The 13711-nt window shown below is 47.1% G+C and overlaps 1 pseudogene; it reads right to left on the reverse strand.

The window, feature by feature from the left end:
• Positions 1-1380: 1380 nt before the first annotated feature.
• Positions 1381-8160, reverse strand: LOC144120722 (uncharacterized; annotated as a pseudogene).
• Positions 8161-13711: the final 5551 nt, after the last annotated feature.

Here is a 13711-nt window from a genome sequence, read left to right on the forward strand (position 1 = left end):
ACTTCGACGGAGAGGAAGGAGCTCGACGCTTCTGGGAAGGATTCGCCATCTCGACGTCCGTAGTGCAAACGGTAAAAAGGCTTGTATCCCCGGCGCCACGTACAGGCACAGACTAGGACGCAGCAGGAATAGGAGCCAGGGGAGAGACACCAGGGAGGCTATGGGAAGGACATAGTTCATAGAACTGGAAGGCCAGCAGTTGAATGAGCAACGTGACTTGAAATGCCCTGGGATAGAGCTTCAGTGAATGTAGTCAGCATACGGTCCACAATAACTGCAAGCGCCTTCTCGACAGCTGGCACCACAAACTTTCTCAGCAACCCCTGTGCCTCAGAACCAAATGACCTTGCAAGACCCGCATAAAATTGCCTCTTCCGGTCTAATTGTGCATAAGCATCAGCTCTAGAGCACCTTCTCTGTTAAATGATGTCCAGAACATTCTGCTCATCTGAACGTTTGGGACAGCCAGCATCATCAGCCGGATGAATGCCGCCACAGAGCATGCAAATAGGACCCTCAGATGAGCAGAGGTCTGCGGAATGGTTCTACCCGCATAGTCGGCAACGCGTCGCAGATTTGCAAGCTTTGCTGCTATGACTTAAGCGCCAGCTGTTCCTGCATTGCAACGGACGAGGATATAGCGGGTCGACTCGGTACACTATGGGCCAAACCTTAAGCTCAGACGGGCATGAAGATCCTGCAAACGTTGCAGTCACTGACTCTGTCGGCACATGTGAGCCATTAGCATCTCTGGTGCAGCGGTAAACTGATAACACGCCGATACCAGCGTCCTGAAAGTCGTCAAGTAGTTCCTGAGGAGAGGCCTATGGGTCCACGTCGCGGATGATCTCTTTTGAACATGCCAGTTGCTCTAGAATAAAATGATTTAGTGGAAATGATGCGAAGGATGTGCAGCGCAGAAACTCCGACACGCACTGCACATCCGAGGATCGGCACAGAATGCCCCTACGGCCGAAAGGGCGCACTTCAGAGATTTCCAGGTGGCGGCTGGTAACAGCCTTCAACTGCTCCTGGATAATTTTAAATTTTTTTCAATTTTAGGGCCCCGTCTCCAATGGGTACAAGCGCCACTGGGATGTCACTGACGCCATTTCGACCGAAAGAATCCAAGGGCAAACTTTGGGCCGGCAGGCTATCGAACCAGGGAGCCGGACCCCCACCCGGGGAAGCTAAATATATTGCACGAGGCCTAGGGGGACATTGACCAATACATTGACTTTGACATTGAGGAATAAAAAACACCTGGCCAAACTCCCAACACGTGCAACGGCCTCACCGTGTCACCGTAGAAGAAAGAAGGGAGCCCTGAAGAGGCAACAAGATCTGCCACGGTGGGCAGATTGTGAAGACGTCAGTAGGTCACATGACCTGTCACGTGACACCACGTGAAACCTGTCACATGACTGAACTGACTCTGCCCCGTTGAAAACCTAGCGTAGTGAAGCTTTCGCTAAAAAAAACTCTGATGACAATGCCGACAGATGGTCGCACCGGGGTCCTTATATTCATGTAACAAGAAGCACGGGCCCTCTTTTAATAAATAATAAATCCGAGGAGAAATGAATCCAGCAATGACTGCTTAGGAACAGCCATGCACAAACCACGTCGATGCAAGCACACGGTATACTTTGACCTGTAGGCCTCAAGGATATGCACAATTGTACTTTCGAGCCTCATAAGTGCAGAAGCAGAAGTGTAACTGAAGAATACTCTCGGAATTCGCTCCCTAAGGATGTCGCAGAGGATGTCCGCCAACAGTCTGCGGACAACGGTTTGAGAAGCGGCGCCGTATTGGCATTGACCGGAAGCACCTAGTTGTCGCACCTGTTCCATGTAGTTCAGGGGTAGGACGGTGCCCCCGCAGAAGTTGTGCGTGTTCTCGAGGCAAAGCAGCGAAATCCTGGGGCAGTAGTGGAAGTCCCTGTATCTGACGCGGGGCTTCAGGTCCTCCAGAAGGAGGCGGCTGTCCTTCTGATGGGTACATCCCAGCTATGAACCCCCGCCACCTGTGGGGAGAAACTCTTTCTAATAAAGCGACTCACAATCCGAGCTACAGTGGCGACGTGGTTATATTGAAGTGCAACAGGCGGGGGGATCTGCTCCAGCAGGTATGTACGGTAATGCATTGGTCAAGTGGCCTTCTTCGGTTTGTCCCCCTTGATTAAGTTCTGAATATCTCACTTAACTGCTGGAGCGTCCAAGGGTGCTCAATTGTCAAAAGGTGATGAAGCGAGGACGGTGAGGAGGGTACATCTAAAAAGAAGAGCTCAAGTCCATAAAATAAAGGGGACACCTAGTTTCATTGTTGTGTGTTGGCAATGTGTTAGCGCTAGCAGCTGTTGATGCTTTACGGTATCGATGCCACTTCCGCTCTGATGACGTCACTTCCCTATAGCCAGTCTGAACGCTCCCGTCTGGTGACGTCATCTTCTTCCTCCCAATGGGAATGCTCCGGTCTGGGGACGTCGGTTCTTTCCAGCAAAAGGGAGAATTTTACAACCCAAGACGAATGTTGGCCCTGGCTTCTAATGCTACCAACACTAAAACATTGTCCTGGGAACCGTCTTAGACTAGCACTTACACGAGGAGGATATAATCCGCCGCTTCCGACAGCACTGCTTTACATATTCAAAACGCATCCGCTTTTGACCTATATAATGGCCATCAAAATGCTTGCCCGTAGAAGAAAAATACGCTCAAGACGTGCACACACATACACGAGCGAACACGGTGTGGATTACAAGGTAGCGACTCGGCGACACTACACCAAAGGGAGCGGTGCAGTCCTACATTTTGACTCTGAAGATACTAGTCTCTGCTATCAGAGCCATTATTGTTATTGTTATTGGTCATTTACACTGTAAACACGTATACGTCTGTATACACGGGAGTCAAAAGGGAGTAAGCACTCTAGTTCGCTCCCTTTTGTGCAAGGGAGTGCGCTAGAGAATTGCTTACTCTCTTTTTGCTCCTTTCTGTTTGAAGTGTGGGGCACCGAAATAGACACCGAGAGAAGGCAAGCGTAGCAGAGGGCGGCAGAAGGTCAGGTGGGTGAATGAGAATAAGAAGTCTGCCGGGATAAGGGGGCCACAGGCAGCACAGTACAGGGTTATTCATTGGGATAAAGGTAAGGCCCTTGTCTTGCAGTGGGCGTAGTTAGTCTGATGATGATGATGATGATGATGATGATGATGATGATGCTTCGAGCGCCCCTTGCACATGCATGTGCCGCGCCTCCTTGCTCATTGATAAAGATGCGCGAGACGTCGCCCACCAGAATCTCTTGTCTCCGCTGGTCGCAGTGGGCCATCGAAATGGCCTCGGAATGAACGAGAAGGGCACAGGGTAAAACGCGCTGGCGTTCAATAAAACACACCATGCCAATTATTTCTCTGCCTAACTCTTGTTGAACAATCAGCTCGACTGAGTGAAACTACTAGTTTTACATTGGACGTCATTTTTTGCAGCAGCAATGCGGGTGACGGCAAGCTCCAAGGAGATCAGCCAAACCCGCTCACCACTCAGTTTTGCGATCCGGGCTATTTTTGTCCTGCTAAATGGCATTAAAGCGTGCCCACTCAAAAGATATTCTCCAAGGTTTTGTCATTCAAGATTGGTAGAAAAGTAAAAATGATTTTTTTCAATTTTAGCTTACCCCGCTTATGGATCGGACCCCTTTTTTGGCCTAGATAATTTATTAAAAAATGCTGTTATACCCTTTTTGGTACTTATTGTATGGGCCGCAACTTCAATATTCCCTCCTGCATTTTAAAAACAAAAGTGCGGCCCTTACACCAGTTTATGCGACATGTACTGCAGTTCTTGAACTGTTCCTTTTGCAGTGCCTTCGTTTTTTTACTGGTTGAGGAAGTTACTCTTTCTCCCCCCCCCCACCCTTTGCTCACACTCATCAACATGTGACACATTGATAGACTTGTGTAGAGGGACATTGACTTCGTCATCTACAAATTAACGGAGCGCGACGCGGACCAAGCGAACAGGCCGGGAACCAGGAATCAACTGTATTTATTCTACGCCGCACGTGGCCCCACGTAGCCAGCGCGAGCGCTATGTTACGAGCCGAGGCGGCGTAGCGCTGCTGACGATGATAGTGCCGCTACAGGCCACCCCTCCCCCCCCCCCCCCCCCGGCGGAGAGGAAGGAGAATGGCAGTCAACAGCCCGGCACCCATGAGACATGCTTGCTGACGGTGCGGACAGAGTCAGTGGAAGGAGTGAGGCTTCAGATTTCGTGGTGGAGGGTGGAAAGAGAAATTTCGTTCATAAACTGTTCCCCGCTCAAAAATGCCTTTGTCCACAATTTTTGGGTATGAATACTGGGTGACGCTTGAAGTGTGTCACAGCAAGAGCCTGTGTATTTGTTCCATGAAGGAAGGATTCGTTTTAACGAGTGTTTTCGTCCTGTTTCTCGCTGACATTGTACAGAGTACGTGAATTTCGTGTTTTGCTTCCCCCGAGAGGCCGCTTGCGAAGAGGCACGTCTTTGTACCTGCACCCGCGCAGCTGGTGGAGAGCTTCGACTTAGAGAGAGATGCGAGTTCTGCGTTAAGGTAAATTAGTTAAGGTGAATTCCAAAGATCGGCTTCCTGTGCCTTAATATGTATTTTTTTGAAGCGAAAAGCTTCACTTCTGTAGGTAAAGCAGTCGTCGCGTAGGCCGGAGAATGACCTTCAACTACCTTCAGCCCAACCACGTTAGCCGTGTATGACCATATGTGGTACAGTTACGGCGTCAAACCCTTGACCATTGACCTTTAGTTGACCTTTAACTTCTGACCTTGAAATGACCTCTAATTTTTGATCTTGGCCTTTGGCATTGGGTGACCTTTGGGATGACCTTTGACCTTAAGAACATCCAATAGTGGGATGTGAGGTCACGTGATGACATCCGATAGGGGTGTCGTAAGACCCCGTGATACCACGTCATAGCCACGTGGTCGTGTGGTACATAGAACGGCTGTCGCGAGCGGGCAGCGGAGTCGCCATGAACGAGCCTCAGACGCTTAGCAAGCGTCCTTGCTTTTCGCTGAATTCCAGGCTTAGCTAAGTTAAGCCACTGCCAATTTTGTTTTCTCGGGGATGGAGAACGCAAGCCTGTGTGTTCGATTCGAAGCAAGGAAGTAAGGTTCCTTTGTCAGTTCAGACCGACTCGCTTCGAGTCTACCAGCGAAGCATGCCCATCGTGCAGCCAAAGATACGAATGCTATTTCATACCCCTGAAAAAAAAAGTAATAGCCGTTGCAAAACCAGCTCCAGAATTCGCCACTACACAAAGGGGAAGGCATAAATCTAATGCGCGTATCAACGTCAGCGACCCAATTGACAGCATTAGTATAAATAGATTGAAAAGCTTACACAACAGCACTTAAAGGGACACTGAGGAGAACTCTATCATTTTTTTTTGTTAGCAAAATCTGATTCCTCGGCATTTCATGGCATTGTTGCCGCTTGTCCGGGCGCGAAAGACGCATTTATTTGAAAGAAGTTTGAATTCGAAGACGAAGAAGTTTTTCCCGCCGCTCTGATTCAAACTCAGGGAACTCTTATGACGCCACGGCAACTCTTATGACGTCTCAGAACGGAGTGACGTGACACGTGACGTAAACGCAGACTCCGTGATTTCTGACGGCTAGCGGTGCGGTGCGCAACCTTCCTTTGCCAGCCTCAGAGATTCACGACTTCCATGAAGTAAGGAAAATTCCTCCAAGGTGGCGCCTCTTGTCCTAGGAAGTCATCACGCTTGTACTTGCGAGATTGGCCTGTGGCGGCGATACCTGTATTTTGGTTCTTGCTATTTTCTACATTACAAGAGCTTTGTTTTCAGTAAGAGTGGCGTTTTTGTGATCAGGAGCTGCTATTCTATCGATACAAGCCAACTTCAATTTCTCCTCAGTGTCCCTTTAATCCTGCGCTTTACAGGGCAGCGTGTATGTCTGGCTGTCTCGAATTGAACACTCAATAGCATCTGCCTAAAGCCCATGGAAGATAACGCGATACTTATAGTCGATGAACTTTCATAGTATAGACCTTGTCGCAACCCTCAGATCAAGCTTTATTTTGGGATGTGGGGAAAGCGGGAGATCCCCTCGTACCTCAACTCTTTCCTGTTTTACCAGCAAATGTTCGCAATTTCCTCGCCCAGCCCGTTTTATTGCTACCGCATTGAATGGTTGATTTAATAGCGAGGTAATTTCGGTCGAATTTTTTTCTTGCTGTTTAAAAAAAAGCTCGGCCACCGCTTAACATACCCTTAAGAGTATAATGCGAAAGCATTGTAGATCCCTCCCATGCAAGTACTCTTTCCCCTTCACAGATCATGGGGTGTCCTCATACCACTACTGGCGGAGTGCTGTGGCGGTTAATGAAACCCAGGCTGCTCTTCCAAGGCTCCCATCAGGCTCATTGTCGCACCAATAGTTCTCCAGGGCGCTGTTTATCCCTCGACCAATGTACTGATGCGCAGTGCCTCGGTGGGCAGGCAGCATGTGCATTGAATTCATTTGAATTAATTTCATGGTCACCTTCCATGGTGGCTAGGTTGCCACCTGCCCAGCATGGCAGGTTTACGACCTGTTTTTTCGTTACCCGGACGGACGGACGTACGCCGGTTTTACTCGAGAACAGGACAGGGCCTCTAATGCCATCGCATTAGTATTTTACCCCGCTGCGTTTCACCCTGCTTACCGTAAACGGTTGGGTCCTCCTTGTAGACATCGTCCCCCACCTCAGCGTCTCTCATAGCCTGACGCATCTCGGGTGTCCGCTTGGTCAGTGTCCGACCGCAGGTCCACTACGTGCGGATTGTCCAGGGCTACCGTGTCTGCAACGACCAGCATAAGCCATTGAATTAGCTGGGACCGTCACTAAATTGTTTTTCAGTCGTTTCCCACTCGCTGCGGCGTAAGCACTCTTAAAGGGACACTGAGGAGAAATTGAAGTTGACTTGTATCGATAGAATAGCAGTTCCTGATCACAAAAACGCCACTCTTACTGAAAACAAAGCTCTTGTAATGTAGAAAATAGCAAGAACCAAAATACAGGTATCGCCGCCACAGGCCAATCTCGCAAGTACAAGCGTGATGACTTCCTAGGACAAGAGGCGCCACCTTGGAGGAATTTTCCTTACTTCATGGAAGTCGTGAATCTCTGAGGCTGGCAAAGGAAGGTTGCGCACCGCACCGCTAGCCGTCAGAAATCACGGAGCCTGCGTTTACGTCACGTGTCACGTCACTCCGTTCTGAGACGTCATAAGAGTTGCCGTGGCGTCATAAGAGTTTCCTGAGTTTGAATCAGAGCGGCGGGAAAAACTTCTTCGTCTTCGAATTCAAACTGCTTTCAAATAAATGCATATTTCGCGCCCGGACAAGCGGCAACGAAGCCATGAAATGCCGAACTATCAGATTTTGCTAACAAAAAAAATTGATAGAGCCCTCCTCAGTGTCCCTTTAAACGACCCAAACCATGTCCCCACGACTTGACTAGACCCTTACCTGTTTGGGCACAGTGTCGCCATATGTGTGCATAACCCGTTTCGCGTCGGTTTTGGTTACTGCTAGGATATCCTCAGCATCAGCAGCAGCGGTAGCATCGACCTGACTATGCCCACTGCAGGGCAAAGGCCTCTCTCATATCTCTGCAATTAACTTGATCATGCGCCAGCTGTGGCACATCACATCCACTTCGACGCGTAAGAATTAACAGCTCTGTACGGCCATCCGTATGTTAAATCAACTAACATACCTGCTGCTCGTATATAATGTGCCGCTAATGGCTGGAGCTTTTGAAAAAGTTAGGCAGGGTTTAACCACGGTTATACCCAAGCTCGAGCGATAGCATTTTGGCAATGGCCCGGGCAAAACTTGGGGGTTAACATCGTGTCGGGCACGGTCAGTTATGGTTGGACATAGATTTTGGTCTAAATCGGCCAAGGTCAAATTTCGGGGATGGCGCGGGCCGTATTTTTGGAAATGACCCGGGCCAAATTTGGAGGTCACTATCGGGTCGGGCATGCTAAATTATGGTTGGACATCGATTTTGGTCCAAATCGGCCAAGGTCAATTTCTGGGGTGGCGCGGGCGAAAATTTTGGAAATTACCCGAACCAAATTCATTGGTCGCCATCGTGTCGGGCACGGTCAGTTATGGTTGGACATAGATTTTGGTCCAAATCGGCCAAGGTCAACTTGTCAAAGCCATTCTGTTGCTATGTTGTGCTTCTCAAGGTTAAACCAAGGTCAAATCAGCCACGGAACGGTGAGCGACTTTTGCATTGAGTAGAGCTACTGCACTAAAAGCAGCCACACACACTGTATTGTTCACAGTGTCGAGAGTGTCCCACCCGTGCTGCACGAGCGAGGGTGCACGAGATGCACTGCGCAAGCCCCTTCCCGCAGCTCGCTGCCGATGCTCACAGGATGTTCTACATAGCGGTAAAAAAAAGTGAAAGCGGAAGGTGAGGCGTCCGCTCATTCGCATTGTTCATTTGCTCCGGTTGCCGCTCGCCAACATCCGAATTGTCTTTGCTTCCCACAATGACCACCGGGAATATAAGCAGCCTCCAGCAGCCGCCCCTGCGGGGCACGACACCGCATTCAGAATGGTGCACTCACCTCGCCTCTTCTTCCAGGTCAGTTACCTAAACGCTTGCCGTTGCGTTAGATCCAGCAATCGTTGTTTCTTTGCGGTGTCGTGCCCTGAGCTGTTGTGTGATGTGCTAGGATTGCTTGACGGCAAAGCCGCTCACGGCGTTAGTAACCTGCTCTTGATGCTCTGCGGCGACGTGGAGACAAACCCTGGTCCCAACCCCGGAAACGAGGATGTACTGTCAACTGTGCTCGCTACGGTACAAAGAATAGAATGAGGTCAAAACGACATTCGGAGCGAATTGACTGCGCTTAAGCACTGGCGTGCCTGTGTTGACGTCGAGCTGAAGCAACTATCTGAAAGGATTCGCACAGTCGAAGTTGATATGGCGGAACGTAAGATTGAGCAGGTTTCGGCAGCATCCGAGTCCGGACCGAATATGTCAGGTACTATTGGCGCACAGCTTCGAAAAATCGAATCGAGGTGTGAAGACGCGGAAAACAGACTTAGGCGATCCAATCTGCTGTTTTTTGGCATTCCGGACGAGATGTCTGAAACATGGTCGACAGCAGAAAATAAAGTTATAAATCTCTGTTCCGAAAAACTAGGGGTTAATCTTCAATCTACACAAATTGAAAGATCGCATCGTCTAGGGCAGTTTCAGACTGAGAAATGCAGGCCAATCATAGTAAAACTTACATATTTTAAGGATAAACAACTTATTCTCGAAAACGGAAAGAAGTTTAAAGACACCGATTATGCAGTGCGTGAGGACTTTTCACTACAAACGCGGCTCGCCAGGAAAAAGCTCTTGGAATTTGCCAAATCTAAAAAAACGGCCTACAAGCTCAGCGTAGACGAACTGCGCATGGGTGATTCAGTATACATGTACGACTCTGACACTGACCAAGTAATAGAAGTCTCACGATAGCTAAGATGCCGAAGCAATGCACGTGTTACCAAAAACCCGATCCAGTCGCCTATAGATAGCATTCCAAGCCCACCTCTCCATTTGACATTCACTAACATACGCAGCCTTCTTCCTAAACGCACCGAACTCTGCTCATATCTTGATAATAGCAACTGTAATATACTACTTCTAACGGAAACGTGGTTGCGTCCAGATATCGCTGACGAGGAACTTCTGCCTGATAGCAACGGATTTCAAATTTACCGAAAAGACAGAATAAGCAAAAGGGGCGGCGGAGTATTAATTGCAGTTAATAATAACATTTTGTCTTTCCTTGTGGATATTCCATGTGAACTGGAAATCATATGGGTAGCAATAGCATCCCGCCTCGGTAACACTGTCTTAGGCATCTGCTACAGGCCCCCGGACTCCCCTGCCTCGTTTGTCGCTGACCTACATGACAATATCACGGCTATTCGAACCAGATTTCCTAAATCTGACATTTTCTTGTTCGGGGATTTTAATTACCCAGACATTGATTGGCTGAACCTATGTTCACATTCATCTGCCTCTAATGAGTTCATGCAGCTAACACTCGACTTTTCTTTTGTTCAACTAGTCAATGCTCCAACACGCGATGCTAATATTTTAGACCTTATTTTATCATCTGCTCCCGAGAGGGTTAGTGATATATCTTATAATGACGGGTTCAGTGATCATCAGCTTCTTCAGTTATCGATTAATGCCCCTTATTACTCACGCCGCACCCAACCAAAACAGATTCTAAATTACAGGAAGGCTGACTTTGACGCTATTAATCGTTGTCTCGAGCATTTCTCCGAAATTTTTGTGCGTGATTTTTCATCCCGGTCTGTTAACGAAAACTGGACTTTGTTCAAAGAAAAAATAGCGAAACTGGTGCGCAAACACATTCCGAGAATAACATTACGGGTCAACATATCTAAACCTTGGTATAACAATTCCTTACGAGCATTGAAAAACAAGAAAAAACGTCTTTTCAGAGCCGCGAAATGATTGCGCACTGATTCTGCGCATGCTGAGCACAGACTGTGTGAAGCATCATACTGCCATGCCATCCGGAAGGCCAAACATAAATTTTTATCACAGGACCTTCAATCGCTCATAAAAAAGAACCCCGCAAAATTTTGGAAAACAATTTCCCCGTCACGCACGTCGGACACCATTTCATTGCTTGATGAAAACAAATGTCCAATACCCCAAGAGAACTGTCCAGTCACGTTTAATGACTACTTCACATCAGTATTCACTACCGAAGACTATTCCAACCTACCTCAACCCCAAGAACTCAATTACCCATTCATGACTACAATAGATATAACAGCAGAAGGCGTAGCGTCTCTAATTAACAGTCTTAAGGTATCAACTTCCTCAGGGGTAGACGGAATAAATACAAAAATTCTCAAACACACCATACATCCCTCTAGTATCATTCTGTGTCTTATTTTCAGGCAATCTTTAGCAACCGGCGAAATTCCTTATGACTGGAAGATTGGCAAAATAATCCCTGTTTACAAATCTGGCGACAAAAACACAGTTAGTAACTACCGCCCCATATCACTAACGAGTATTCCATGTAAGTTACTTGAACACATCGTTGCATCTAACGTCGCGCGCCATCTCGAGAACAATGATTTCTTTTTCCCACGCCAGCACGGATTCAGAAAAGGGTTTTCCTGTGATACACAACTAATTGAACTTACCAGTGATTTATTCAAGAACATGGTTGAAAACTACCAGACTGACTGCATATTCATTGACTTTTCCAGAGCATTTGACCGTGTTGCCCATTGTCGCCTTATAGCTAAAATATCGTCGCTTAATTTAGACTCGCTAACTGTCTCCTGGATCCGGAACTTTATATCTTTTCGTAAGCAGTTCACGGTAAGAAACAACTTTTCATCACCCCTTAGTGACGTCCCTTCTGGCGTCCCTCAGGGAAGTGTTCTCGGTCCCTTATTATTTTCAATTTTCATAAATGACCTGCCATCGCATCTTACATCATCGGTCCGACTGTTCGCCGATGACTGCATAATTTATCGCCAAATCCGTTCAACCACTGACCATGCAATTCTTCAGCAGGACCTTGAATGTGTAACTAACTGGTGCACATCATGGCAAATGACACTTAATGCTGACAAATGTAAAATCATGACAGTTAGCCGGAAGCATTCAAACTCGCTATTCACTTATTCCCTTAACAGTGTCACACTATCCCGCACGTCTTCCTATAAATACCTTGGCGTTTATCTGACTTCAAATCTTTCTTGGGCGGAACATATTCAATGCATAACTGCTAAAGCATCGCGCACGCTTGGATACCTGATAAGAAATCTTCATAGCGCACCTGTTTCTACCCGCAAGCTAGCATACTTAACATTTGTCCGTCCCCAACTCGAATATGCATCAGCCATCTGGTCACCACATCAGGCTTATTTAATTCATTCACTCGAAGCAATTCAGAACCGTGCAGCGCGTTTTATTTCTCACGACTACAACCGTCATTCCAGCGTAACAAGCATCAAGTTATCTTTATCGCTAACAAGTTTACAGACACGTAGGGATATCGCACTTCTTTGCTTACTACAGAAACTAATATACAGTCGTCACGCGTCCACACTGCCACTTACACGCCCAATGCGCACTTCACGTCGCCTACATAATAATCTTAGCTTCCAACGTCTATTCGGCCGAACACTCGCGTTTAATTCTTCTGCTTTGCCACGTGCTATCAAGTGTTGGAATGGCCTTCCGGATTGCACTGCTACCATACGTGACCCATTAATCTTCAAAAACGAATTGACCACCTTCATGCATCCATGATATTGTACATAAATTGTTTTCGTATGTGTTGTCAAATCCATGCAGTGCCACTATTTGTTTGCTGTTTTTCCTCTGTGTCAATATATTACGGTTTTTTTTTCATGTACGGTGTAATCATTGTTTGCAGTCCAATGTATTTAATATTGTTTATTTTTGTTCTTTCCACTTTGTACCATCTTTTGTCTGCTAAATATTGTAACCCCTCCCCTCACACAATGTTCCAAGTGTGGAACCTGTGAGGTATTTGTATAAATAAATAAATAAATAAATAAATAAATAAATCCCAACATTCACCTTCTACGAAGCAAAAGTTTCGATTTTTTAGTTCATCAGAGAAACTAATTTAAGATTTGATGTAATTGCCGCGCGGAATATTCTCGTCTTTTAACAGAGTATACTGAGGGGCCAGTTGGTAAGACATGTTATAAACAAAAACGTAGGATATGGACGGGACGTAGAAGGACAGGACCGTCCTGTCTTCGCCCTTCTATAGACGTCCCGCCCATATGCTACGTTTTTGTTTATAATATTCACGTCTGTAGTAAAAAAAAAACTCATCTCTATCATTGCATCCTCAAAAAGACTAGCAGATCTTCTTCTAGAAAGATTGCTTATCATCACTCAATGTCTACCGCTGGCACCGTTGAACCGTGGTGACGTCAATATCGCACATGTAAAAAAACTTGGTACAGAAGAGCCTCTACGTATGCAATAATATTTCGATGCGTATACAAGCTTGCAAAAAGTGTTTCTCAAAGCATATAAAAAGCTGAGAGGGAAGAAAAGGAGTGTTCAGCGAGGTATAAATAAATTCCCCATACTTCGGCTTCTTCAGCCGTTCCTATCATGCTGCTTCTTCTTCAAACCACACAGATGAGTGGAAATGCCAGAACAGTGATGCCGATAGCAACAGGGATCCAGGAAGACAGACAGACGATAAAAGTGGCTGCGGTTCAACTCAGCTGAGCCAGGATATACAGAGCGAAAGCTTTGTTCACCGTGGTTAGACACGGTGTAGCCTTGGTCCATCTTTAATGTTTCAAGACTTCAGCGAGAGCAAATTGTTTCAGCGAGAGCAGATCACGTTAAGCGTCACGTTCCACAAGTGCAAAAGCGAGCTTCCGGGAACGGCGGTCGACGCGACAGCGGCGGTGACTGCCAAGCGCAAAGCGAATCACATGACAAATCACGAAAACATCTTCGACGGAAGTCCGTCTGGTTGGGTTCTTGAGATAGCGGAGAGAAAACAGACGCCCACCAATATTTTTAACTTTACCCAAGTCACCCCTGAAGAAGGGACCGAGTTGGTCTCGATAC

Source organism: Amblyomma americanum, chromosome 1 (genome assembly GCF_052857255.1).
Source record: "Amblyomma americanum isolate KBUSLIRL-KWMA chromosome 1, ASM5285725v1, whole genome shotgun sequence".
Taxonomy (NCBI): domain Eukaryota; kingdom Metazoa; phylum Arthropoda; class Arachnida; order Ixodida; family Ixodidae; genus Amblyomma; species Amblyomma americanum.